Below are 14,127 nucleotides of genomic sequence, written 5' to 3' on the forward strand. Positions count from 1 at the left end.
TGACTGTGAGTTATTGTGTCATTGTGGGTTTTTTTCATACACTGTATGAAATGAGCTTATCTATTTCACATTAGTAGTTTTACATTATCGGATGCAAAATTCACTTTTACACAGTGTTCGCATATAAAGTGTATTAGCAGTGTGTGGACACAGCCACCCTACAATGATAAATCCATTTGCTTCTTTTTTTTTAACCTCCAAAAAACCTATACAGTCTCGTTCTGATTTTCTGAGCAGTATGATGTCATACTGTTCAGGTCCCGCCCACAGCCGCTGACGGGAGTGCCCTGTATTTGCATATTTAAGCCTTCAGCCAATTGTATGCTGTTTGCAATTTTCTCCACGCTCGAGCAGCTGTAGCAACAACAATGTCTATGCCCTACAGTAACTACTCCAACAGTGAAACTGAGAAAAATGCCTTTAAAGTTTTTACTCCAGCCAGTCAAACATGTTGTGGGTAGATTAGTGGTAATGCATTCATCTAATACCTTCTTAGGAAGATTTTTTATAGATAAAAACCATGACAACTGATGTGACCTTTGACCACCAAAATGCAGATACTGCACTCTGCCTTTGGATGACCTGAAAAAACGAAACACTATTGCAAAAGCAAAGTGCAGTATCTACAAGCTAAATGTGTTCATCCAACATTCTTGTTGTGTTTCTTACTACATGTTGATTGTTTTTAATAACTTTAATAGTTTTATTGATGTTTGCGTGCTGTGAATGTTACAATTGCTCAGTAGTAAGCCTCAATATTAAGAGTCATCTGCTCCTTTCACAACAGAGAGTGTTTTGCTCATTTTATTTAAAAAGTAATTCATTACAGACCTAGGTTGCTTTAAAGCAATAGCTAAAAACACACAATTTAAAACAAAAGAAGAACAAACAAATAGCCTAGTGTGTAGGCTATTCTCACACTTGTACATTTCCTATTTATGTTATCTATACCTAGCCTGGCTAACGCCAGACCACGTTATGACTTCGTCATGATTCGTGGTCTGGGAATGTTCATTTTCTCGTATTTGAGGCGTGGTTTACGAATGCCCAGAGCCGTTTATTGGGCGCTACGAATGTCTATCAAATGCGCCTGTGCGTAGCTCATAGCCAATCATTTCAATCATACCGGATGACGTATACAGAGCGATGGTTTTATGCCAAAAGTTGCTCTTTTTTCAAAATAAACTTGCGTTCTAAACTACTTAGAACACTATCTAAGGGGCCGTTCACATGTCGCGTCTTTTGTGCGCTAAAGTTCGTTATTTCAAATGTAGATGTGCGGTATGCGCGCGCATAATGAAAGCGACGCGCTCGCGTTTTCCATGCGCAAGCTACAGAGCGGTTTGGAAAAGAGAAAACGACGCGCCAAGTGTTTTCCACGCGTTTTTAGGCGCGACGTGAACAGCTGCATCGAATGATAACTTGCTGCCATGCTGGATCCATAGTTATAAACAAACTGCTTTGGTGAGTCGCGACGCATAGAAGACGTCATCGTCTTGGTGCTCCCTCCCCGTTCTGTGATTGGTTCCCTATCTGAGGTGAAAATTTGGTCCATGGTTTCCATGCTACCTTCCAGCGTGAATAAAATCGCGCTGCGCGGAAGGCAGCATGGGGACACCCAGGCTAATCTATGCCCTTAAAGCTATGATTTGGCTAGTAATTAAATTTGAGAATTCTTATGTATTCTTAGCTATCTGTGAAATCCAAAAAACTGATTGACAATTGGTTGCCATTTTAAGGCTGACTAAATTTGAATTAATAATTCTATCTAAATTCCGTTTTAATCATGTGATTTTACATGGTTTGCAAATTGCGGATTGCAAACACAGGCAGATTGATAGCTATTTCAATACCATTGATGGCGGGGGCGCTAGTCCGGTTGTCACTTTGATGAGGAGGCCAACTTTGCCTGAAAATATTACTTTACCGGAGCCAGCTAACTTTTGAAGGAGTAACTGTTGTCACTACAATTTGATTTGATGGGTGGTCTAGTTCATGTAAAATGATTATGAAGCTGATATTTGCCTTGCTAGTAGTTAATAGTTTGCTATCTTCCTTACCCGTCTTTGGATATTGTGTAATGGCAGACCGCAGATGCAGTGTCAAAGCCGGGAAAACAAAGCTAGAACGCAGTAACATCACTTACTGTGGTTTGCCTTGGTATTAGTTTGGATTTTGTAGTTCCTGCAATTTTGACACTCTCGTTTCTCTGAAACGGGACAAAATTGAACCAGGAGACTTTGCCACAAGACAAAACAGTTGTCACACCCATTTTAAGCCTCAATTTTGACCAAATGTGTAGTTACTGCGCTTTGCCTTTGGAGGACGGAATACAGGTGTTTTGTATTTGGATGTAACAGTGAACATGAGTCTTCATTTTCTCCCAAAATCAAAGTCACTGAGGATGGAGAGGATTAGATTTGTTTTGATGGTAATGTGCCACCACACAAATACACAAAAACTGAAGAGGGACGGGGTGAGCAGAGTTCATTATAATTTAAAGACATCATTAAATAAAAATATAAAAAAAAAAAAATTCTCATATTTAGAGAATGAAGTTGAAATGTTTCAAGAATTCAATCAGAGCAATTAACGGTCTATATTTATGCGCAGAAGTTGTCAGGCCACTGGACTTTATTTGAATATATGTGGGATTTTTAGCAGAAATCATTCCATGTGTTATACTTGCAGGGACAGTATGCTTGGAAATAATGTCTCACGTCTTTGATTGCATTCATTAGGCCTGTTTTTAGTGCGCCAGCCACCCAATAATAGCAATAAGCTTTGTGCTTTTGGTACTTTTAATATATAACACAGTCTCAGCTTTACAAATTTGTCAGATTTATAGTGAAATACAAACAATGTGCCTTGCAATAATGTGTTTCTCACGTTCTTTAATGTGGCGGGACAGATTGCTGTATTCATGTAAATCATTCATCTATTTGATTACAATGAGACATTAGTTTCATTAAATTACAATGTTTTCTTTGTGAAAATTCCACCACCTACTCTGCAAAAACATCTGTGGTGTCCAATCTTTCCTTCCTCGCATGTAATTAAAAACAACAATAAAACATTTTAAAGGTTAAAGTGGCCACTAGCTTGTTAACATAAGTTTTATTGTTGTCTTTTCTGAGGTATATAAGTGACTATTCACAAGCTGTTTTATTCATAGTATAATACAGTAAATGACTGGCAATATTATTAACATCTTCCAATTATTATTTGTAGTCCGCCAGCCACCCAGTAAATCCCAATCATTTTGTGCTTTGTTGCTTTTAATATAACAGCTCAGCTTTCAAATTCTGTCAGTTTTACCATGAAATATAAATTATATGTGTTTTCCTCTTCCTTTTTAAGTTTATCAAAAGGAATGAAAAAAAAAAACACCAATTTAAGACTAATTTAATGAAACAAATGTCTCATTATTGTAATGAAGATGACTGATTCATATGCCGCTTCAACTAAATTGAATACAGTGATCAATCATGGTACAATAAAGAGCGTGAAAAACACATTAACAGATATATTGTTCGTATTTTGCTATAAAACTGACTGATTTTGAAAGCTGAGACTTTGGAATATCTCTCGGTGCTCCTATTCTGGATTATCTCTCAAAATTTTATACATTTAATCTCGTAACTGCTACAAATTAATTCTCAAAATTTTGACATTATTCTCAGAATATTTTGACTTTATTCGAAACATTTTGACATTATTCTTGAAACACTTTGACTTTATTCCTGTACAGTGAGTGAAAAAATTATTTGATCCCCTGCTGATTTTGTACGATTGCTCACTGACAAAGAAATGATCAGTCTATAATTTTAATGGTAGGTTTATTTGAACAGTGAGAGACAGAATAACAACAAAAGAAAAATCCATAAAAATGCATTTCAAAAAAGTTAAAAATTGATTTGCATTTTAATGAGTGAAATAAGTATTTGATTCTCTATCAGTCAGCAAGATTTCTGGCTGCCAGGTGTCTTTTATACAGGTAACAAGCTGAGATTAGGAGCATTCTCTTAAAGGGAATGCTCCTAATCTCAGTTTGTTACCTGTATAAAAGACCACTGTCCACAGAAGCAATCAATCAATCAGATTCCAAACTCTCCACCATGGCCAACACCAAAGAGCTGTCCAAGGATGTCAGGGACAAATTTGTAGACCTACACAAGGCTGAAGTGGGCTACAAGACCATTGCCAGGCAGCTTGGTGACAACAGTTGGTGCAATTATTCGCAAATGGACCAAACAAAATAACTCCCTCGGGTCTGAGGCTCCACTCAAGATCTCACCTCATGGAGTTTCAATGATCATGAGAATGGTGAGGAATTGGCTCAGAGCTACAGAGGAGGATCTTGTCAATGATCTCAAGGCAGCTGGGACCATAGTCATCTAGAAAACATTTGGTAACACACTACGCCATGAAAAACTGAAATCCTGCAGGGCCCGCAAGGTCCCCCAGCTCAAGAAAGCACATGTACAGACCTGTCTGAAGTTGGCCAATGAACATCTGAATGATTCAGAGGAGAACTGGGTAAAAAAATGTTGTGGTCAGATGAGACCAAAATCGAGCTCTTTGGCATCAACTCAACTCGCTGTGTTTGGAAGGAAGGAATGCTGCCTATATGACCCCAAGAAAACCATCCCCACCGTCAAACATGGAGGTGGAAACATTATGGTTTGGGGGTGTTTTTCTGCTAAGGGGACAGGACAACTGCAGCGCATCAAAGGATACGATGGACGAAGCCATGTATCATCACATCACTTGGGTGAGAACCTCCTTCCCTTTAAACAGGGCATTCAAAATGGGTCTTGAATGGGTATTCCAGCATGACAATGACCCAAAACACACGACCAAGGCAACAATGGAGTGCCTCAAGAAGAAGCACATTAAGGTCCTGGAGTGGCCTAGCCAGTCTCCAGACTTTAATCCCATTGAAAATCTGTAGAGGGAGCTAAAGGTTCGATTTGCTAAATGTCAGCCTTGAAATGACTTGGAGAGAATCTGCAAAGAGGAGTGGGACAAAATCTTTCCTAAGATGTGTGCAAACCTGGTGGCCAACTACAAGAAATGTCTGACCTCTGTGATTGCCAAAAAGTACTAAGTCATGCTTTCATATTTCACTCATTAAAATGCAAATCTTTTTAATAACTTTTTTGAAATACGTTTTTCTGGATTTTTTTTCACTGTTCAAATAAACCTACCATTAAAATTATCGACAGTGGGCAAATGTACAAAATCAGCAAGGGGATTCTCAAAATGATTCTCAAATTACTTTGACTTTATTCTTGTAATTTTGACTTTTTTTTTTGAAAAAAAAAAAAAAGTATGACTTGTAATCTTAGATTTATTTATTTTTTATGTGGTATTAAAATGTAAAAGGCATTTCACAAAGACCCTAAAGAATCATACCAACTTATTGAAAATAGGCATCTGATGTTTCCTTTAAAGGGAAAGTTGACCATAAAAGGAATCAGCCTAATGTCAGCCTAATGTCATTCTGAAGTGGATGAATCACACATATGTGGTTATACTGTCGTCTCATTCAGTTTGTGGTCAGGAAGTGCCAACCACAGGAAACATCACAACGCTGCAGTTAACTGATGGGGAACTACAAGAGTTCGATTGTAGCAACAATTCACTGAAATTGTTTCTATAACTTTAATAGTAAACTGATCAGTAGAAAATCTCTTTTGTGTCTGCCTGGGCTATTGTGTAACATTTCTGATAAGATAAACTGAAATTGAATAATCAAATGTAAAAACCACTGCATAGTCTTCATTGTATTCATTACAAATTGATTGATAGATTTCTTCTTTTATTGTTTGACAATAAAAGGGTTATAGTGGACAGACTGTCCCCAAAACTGCTGTCATCAGCAATTTAGAGAACAGAAGGTTTTAAATATACATTTGTATGATGAAAATGAGAAGTGACAGGGAGCACATATCTGCCGGACTAGGAGAATTAGTTTCTTTAAATTTAAGATTTGTATGTTGTGTAGTTTTATTAGGTTTTCCAGATCTGAAATGCTGGCAACATTTGGACTTAAATCTACTGCAGAAAACCAAAGCTCTTTACATAACATTATAAAACAACTTTAAATACAACTATAATTATGAAGTATATGGGCCATTCCACAGAAATGGTTCAAAGTCAGAGTTGGAAATGTTTTTATTTATGCATTTTGTATTTATGCAAATTGTATAAAATTGTATACACATTTCTTGTAATTGTGCAGTTAATCCTCATATTGTATTTTTTTTTTAGAAAGTTTTGGAATATTTATCCTCTCCCCAAACACAGTAATATAATCAAATTTTTTTTTTCTATTTTATTAAAAGGTTTTTTAGAGGTAAATCAACAACAATTACAAATTTAACAGTATTTCAAGTGTGAATTATGAAATTTGTTTCAGTAGCTAGCACAGTTCTGAACAGCTGTACACTTATAAAAACGAAATGTTAAGGAATAACTCCCAAAAAAGTACCCAAAAAAGTTCTTTAAAGTTACTTAGATTTTTTTATACTTTTGAACACATTTACCTCAAAATGATGAGACCTGTCCACCATGTTATTCTTAGAGAGAAGGACACATGAGTTTTTCCTGATTCTAAATGTAGGGGTGTAGTTAATATCAGTCTCAGCCAATGGACTAAAACATACACTGTTATGGTAGTGACATGAAAATGCAGGACACATTTTTTTTAAAGATTTTTTTAAAAACAACAATGGAATAAAATGCTAAAATTATTTCAATATTATTTTCATAAGTTGAAATTTAGGTGTTAGGGTTCAGGACAGCCAACTAATAGTATAAAATTGCATACACAGTCATATGAAGTTCTGTGGGCAAATGAGGAGTGTTGCAACTTACCAGCTAAAAAGTAAAAGGAACTGGACAACTTGTGTAATAATTTCTCTCTCTCAAAAAAGGGGAAAGACCAAAATAGAATGCCACAAACATTTGTCACATGATCAAGTAGGCTACTTATCATACACTGTAACCGATTTTTGTAATTTGAACAGTATTTTACTGTAATATCTACAGTAAGATACTGTAAAATGTATATACAGTATTTTACTGTAAACTGCAAAGGATTATGGGAAAATATATGATCACTACTGTAATTCTCCACTACTGTAAATCCGTTTACAGTAGTGAACTTGCCCGCGAAAAATTGACCAATGGCAAGGGAGATTTTTTTTTCTCCTGTTGAGAGGAAGTGGCGGTAAAAAGGACAAAAGAGAAATGTTGCATCAATAACTCGACAAAAAGGTTAGTATATTATTTCTGTTTTATGAAAAACTGAACAATTTTAATTTGTTTTCACTTGTTAACAGCAAACTAACAATATTCATCGTGTTTTTCATGTCGGTAGCCTTTTTTTTTCTGACTGACGGCCGGGGCGCCGCCATAACGGTGAAAACATGGACTGGTGAGTAAATTAAGGTGACCTATATTAGTCGAAATAAACTTTATTTAAACTGAGAAACACGTTTGTATATTCGGCTGCCCTTTAATGCAAGTTAGTTCGTCTGACGAGCCCTTACTCAAGCTTAACAGCAAACTGAGGTGAAATACTGAGGTAAAGTGCGTTAAGCAACACCACTGTTTCTGTGGAGATTTTAAACTGTATTTTCATGCCCTTGTTTTGTTTGTTATTTTCAAGTTTCTGGTCTGGATGTCGTCTGTAACGTCGGAGCGCGGAGGTGTATTTTGGATCTTCTTCTGTGAATGACTGCCATAGTATCGACGATAACATGAACTGGTAAGCTAATAATGTCAGTAAGCCGAAGTTGACAAACTTAACGTTAGTCACAGAGCAGCATAATATCTTTTAAACGCTGCCTCTTTATAGCTAGCAAGGTAATTCTCTTCAAATGATGTTTAAGTAAGAAATGTGTGTATGAATGTCGTATGTAACTTTATAGACGGTCCCTTCAGTGACAGACGTGACATAAACAGCGCGCTGAAACATGAAACACTGAGGTAAAACTGAACACCGCGGTTAACTGCATCTTTTGTGTTTTATTTTCAAGTTTGTGGTCTCGTGGTCATGTCGTCTGCATCGGAGGTGTATTAGAGTCTTTTCTAGTGATTGCCGTCGTCGCGGTGCAAACAACAGGTGAGCTTCCCCTTTCATCAATTTAACTAAGTTAATGTTAACGTTACTAAATTAGCCAAATTAGCCACAGGCTGCTGTTCTCCACTGACTTGCAGAACAGGTTAACTTTTTAAAGAGAGTAACGAGCTAGCAATATATTAATATAGCAAGTTTTGCTAATAAATATGATAAATGCTTATTTTATTAAAAATGTAAATTTTATTACTGTACAGTAGTTGTCTTTTCTGATCATAAACTATAGTAACACTAAAAGGGTGTTGTGACACTGTCTGTTACAGGAGATTTCTCCAAGCACTAACTGGATGCTGACCATCAGATGCAGAATCATCATACAGCCAGCTGTCCATTTTACAGACATGCAGAATAAGGTAACCCAAAACACATTTTGTTTTACATTGCATTTACATTCATGCATTTTTCAGATGCTTTTATCCTACGCAAGTTATATTGTATTTAAAGTACACATTTGTAAGGTATTTATTTCCTGGGAATGTTTTTTATTACCATCAAGATTGAGTTTGCATGCGCATTAAAATTATTTCTATTAAACCAGCATTTAAACAGCAAAATGCAGCTGCTTCAGGTATCTTTAACTTACTGTAACCTTTAAATTCATAATAGCAATCTTACTGTCAATTTAGATTATTGTTACTGTAAAGCAACAAATATAGATTTTTAATCATAGTAGGCCTATTATATGCATAGACTTTCTAGGAAACACACACCTGTTTAGAATGTTTATATGAACAGATTGGTTAGCATTTAGCATGGTCTGTGGCAGACTTTACTAAGTGTCAGGGCAACAAAATGCAATAAACAAGAATGTAATATTAAATCAAGAAGAAAATATTGTCTTTTTGCTCCATTTAGTAAAAACGGTTCTTAACAAAGCCATGTTGTGCATCTCTGCACACAGCAGTGTTTCATTACTGAATGAATTTACCTTTTTTAAACACCTAGAATCAGTGACTTACTGACCCATTCATAAAATTCTTTATAAAAAATTTCAAGAAAAAGTTTCTTCAGTTTTTTTTCTTACTACTGCGTTCGTATGTAGTATATAATTTTTTTTTAAATGCATACAGCACCAAGTTTGACAGTTGAGGCAAATTCTTTAAACACTGTTTTTCTTGTGCTTGCAGGTTCGTTCAGACAGTCAACCTTTGTGGCAGCAAATGCATTGACAGTCACAGATCAGATGGACTTCTGGAAAGAGGGTGCAAACAGCAAGCATCAGCCTGAATCCCATTCTGCCGTTTCTCATCAGAGAGCTTGTCAACTTTGACTCAAAACTACTAAAATTTAACACAACACAAACACATTTTTACTGTATGATTTTATTTTATTTACACTACCAGACAAAGCTTTTGAACAGTAAGATTTTAAATGTTTTTAAAGAAGGTCTCTTCTGCTCACTAAGCCTGCATTCATTTGATCCAAAGTACAGCAAAAACAATACACTTTTGAACCATTTTTATTATTTAAAATAACTGTTTTCTTTTTGAATATATTTTAAAATGTAATTTATTGCTGTGATCAAAGCTTAATTTTTAGCATCATTACTGCAGTCACATGATCCTTCAGAAATCATTCTAATAATTTGATTTTCTGCTCAAAAACTATTATTATTATGTTGCTGAAATTATTATAATGCTAAAAACAGTGGAGTACATTTTTTTTCAGGTTTCTTTGAATAGAAAGTTCAGATAAACAGCATTTATCTGAAATAGAAATAGTTTGTAACATGAATGTCTTTATTATCACTTTTGATCAATTTAAATCATCCTTGCTAAATATCTTTCTATTCATCAAAGAATCCTGACAAATCTAAAAATTAAATAAAATGTTTATCAGCATACTAGAATGATTTCTGAAGGATCATGTGATACTGAAGACGAGTAATGATGCTGAAAATTCAGCTTTGATCAAAGGAATAAATTAAATTTGGATCAAATTAATGCAGGCTTGGTAAGCAGAAGAGAATTCTTTAAAAAAATCTTAGTGTCCAAAAACTTATGACTGGTAGTGTACTTACTTATTTTTGCTTTTCAGTGTGTTTATGTTTGCCATGATACAAAGTCTCTGTACTTTTAAAAAGAAAATGTTCAACAATTAAAAAGAATATTATCAGAACTAATGCTTATGAGTTATTGTGATTTTTATGGGGTTGGGGTGGTAAAAATCTTGAATTACAGTGCTGTAGGTTAATTGGATTGTTTTTACAGGTAAAAAATGTTTAAAATAAATGAAAATAAACTCTATAGTACTGATACTGTAATTGAAAATACAGTAAAAATACTGTAATTGAAGATACAGTAAAAACACTGTAAATGAAATTACAGTAAAAAATACTGTAAATGAAATTACAGTAAATACCTTTTAGTACTGTAAATGCACTTACAGTAATAATACTGTAAACATATTTACAGTAACTTACTGGCATCCAGCTGCCAGTAAGTTACTGTAAAATTTACAGCAAACTTTTTACAGTGTATCTTATGCCCTGAAAAGTGTATACTGCTATGTCTCAATCTGTCCTTAAAAGCAGAACTGAAGAGCGGAGCAGTATAGCCTAAACTAGAATAATACTGCGTTATAATGTTTGACTGTGATGGATCAGAGATATCTGCAGTTATTTATGACGATGTAGATACTGTAGGACCTCCTCATATGAGGATGACAGAGAAACAGCAGCCACGCCAACACACGGGTAACGTAATTCATCTTATAACAGTCAGACAAAACTATTTTAGTATCTCTTAAAAATAAAACAGTTCTTAATGTCACAGTAGTGAAGTATACATTTAGAAAAATGTTGATCATACTGATTTCAAAATTAAAGATTCATTAGTTTAAATATACATTGGACCAAACACTATCATAACATCTTAGTTGATAATTCAGTCTAAAAAAAACAAAGATGTCACTACCGAAACTTCACCAAATGTTTTGGTCGTGGCTGTTACGGCAGTGACAATTAAATGGGGTAACACCCAAAAAAACAAAGATGTCCTTACCGAAACTTCAGCAAATGTTTCAGTCGTGGCTGTTACAGTAGTAACAATTTTATGGGATAACACCCAAAAAAACAAAAAAAAAAAACAAAGATGTCCCTAACGAAACTTCAGCAAATGTTTCGGTCGTGGCTGTTACAGTAGTGACAATTTAATGGGATAACACCCCAAAAAACAAAGATGTCCCTACTGAAACTTCACCAAATGTTTTGGTCGTGGCTGTTACGGTAGTGACAATTTTTCGGAATAACATCCAAAAAAACAAAGATGTCACTACCGAAACTTCACCAAATGTTCGGTCGTGGCTGTTACAGTAGTGACAATTTAATGGGATAACACCCCAAAAAACAAAGATGTCCCTACCGAAACTTCACCAAATGTTTCAGTCGTGGCTGTTACGGTAGTGACAATTTAATGGGATAACACCCCAAAAAACAAAGATGTCCCTACCGAAACTTCACCAAATGTTTCGGTCGTGGCTGTTACGGTAGTGACAATTTAATGGGATAACACCCCAAAAAACAAAGATGTCCCTACCGAAACTTCACCAAATGTTTCGGTCGTGGTTGTTACGGTAGTGACAATTTTATGGGATAACACCCCAAAAAAAACCAAAGATGTCACTACCAAAACTTCACCAAATGTTTCAGTCGTGGCTGTTACGGTAGTGGCAATTTAATGGGATAACACCCCAAAAAACAAAGATGTCCCTACCGAAACTTCACCAAATGTTTCGGTCGTGGTTGTTACGGTAGTGACAATTTTATGGGATAACACCCCAAAAAAACCCAAAGATGTCACTACCAAAACTTCACCAAATGTTTCAGTCGTGGCTGTTACGGTAGTGACAATTTAATGCGATAACACCCCAAAAAACAAAGATGTCCCTACCGAAACTTCACCAAATGTTTCAGTCGTGGCTGTTACGGTAATGACAATTTAATGGGATGACATCCCAAAAGACAAAGATGTCCCTACCGAAACTTCACCAAATGTTTTGGTCGTGGCTGGTACTGTAATGACAATTTTATGGGATAACACCCAAAAAAAAAGAGATGTCCCTACCGAAACTTCAACAAATGTTTCGTTTGTGGCTGTTACGGTAGTGACAATTTTTTTGGGATAACATCCAAAAAAACAAAGATGTCCTTACCGAAACTTCACCAAATGTTTCAGTCGTGGCTGTTACGGTAGTGACAATTTAATGCGATAAAACCCCAAAAAACAAAGATGTCCCTACCGAAACTTCACCAAATGTTTCAGTCGTGGCTGTTACGGTAATGACAATTTAATGGGATGACATCCCAAAAGACAAAGATGTCCCTACCGAAACTTCACCAAATGTTTTGGTCGTGGCTGGTACTGTAATGACAATTTTATGGGATAACACCCAAAAAAAAAGAGATGTCCCTACCGAAACTTCAACAAATGTTTCATTTGTGGCTGTTACGGTAGTGACAATTTTTTTGGGATAACATCCAAAAAAACAAAGATGTCCCTACCGAAACTTCACCAAATGTTTCGGTCGTGGTTGTTACGGTAGTGACAATTTTATGGGATAACACCCCAAAAAAACCCAAAGATGTCACTACCAAAACTTCACCAAATGTTTCAGTCGTGGCTGTTACGGTAGTGACAATTTAATGGGATAACACCCCAAAAAACAAAGATGTCCCTACAGAAACTTCACCAAATGTTTCGGTCGTGGCTGTTACGGTAGTGACAATTTAATGGGATAACACCAAGGGGCAACCTCCCGCTCTCTCTATTGAAACCAACACGGAAGTGACTTAAACTGCGATTCATCGACTGGCCGCTAGAGACTGGCTGCAGAAGGGAGTCAGTCCCATTGACTCCCCATGTTAAAATGCCCAATTTTACAGCAGAAAAAAGTATGTTTACAGCCTGGTTCAAAAAATGGTTTTGGTCTATATAGCTAGTTTTGCCCTACATGTCAACTGTGAGGGGGGTGAATTTTTTTATAACTCATCCGTTTAAGTTTTATTAAGCCTTAAAGTTCTGCATAATTAAGGGCGTGGTCACTTGAGTGACAGGGGGATGCCGCTGCTCTCACCACTGGCGCGCTAGGCGGGCGTGGTTTTAGCAACCAGCTCCACCCACGTCCCGCCTTTTTGCCCATTTTTGATTATCCGGGAGTGACGCGTGGTGACGCGATTCCAAGATGGCGACGGCCGACTCCCGCCCACTATAGGCTTCAAAATAGCGCTTCAGAATCCTACGGGTGACGTCACGGACATTACGTCCATATTTTTTTACAGTCTATGGATAACACCCAAAAAAACTAAGATGTCACTACCAAAACTTCACCAAATGTTTCGGTCGTGGCTGTTACAGTAGTGACAATTTTATGGGATAACACCCATCAGTCTCAGCTAATGGACTAAAACATGCGGGACACATTTTTTTTTTACATACATTTTCATAATTTACAAAGAAAATATATAATAAGTATACTATTTCAGCTAAATCAAAAAGATTTTTTTAAAAACAACAATGGAATAAATGCTAAAACTATTTCAATATCATTTTCATTAGTTGAAATTTATAGGTTAGGGTTTGGAACAGCCACCTTATAGGTTAAAATTGCGTATATGAAGTTCTGTAGGCAAATGATTTAGATGAGTGTTGCAACTTACCAGCTAAAAAGTAAAAGGAACTGGAGAACTTGTGTAATAAAAAAAAAAAGGTTAGACCCAAAAATAATGCCACAAACATTTGTCACATGATCAACCCTGGTGAAAAAAACAGCTAAAAACAGCCTAGGCTGGTTTTAGCTGGTCAACCAGCCTGGTTTTAGCTGGTCATAGCTGGAAGGCAGGCTGGTTTTAGAGGGGTTTTGGCCACTTTTCCAGCCTGGCCAGGCTGGTCAGGCTGGTCTTAGCTGGTCAGGCTGGGAAACCACCAGCTAAAACCAGCCTGACCAGCCTGTCCAGGCTGGGAGACCAGCTAAAACCAGCT

Source organism: Garra rufa, chromosome 23, assembly GCF_049309525.1.
Source record: "Garra rufa chromosome 23, GarRuf1.0, whole genome shotgun sequence".
Lineage (NCBI taxonomy): Eukaryota > Metazoa > Chordata > Actinopteri > Cypriniformes > Cyprinidae > Garra > Garra rufa.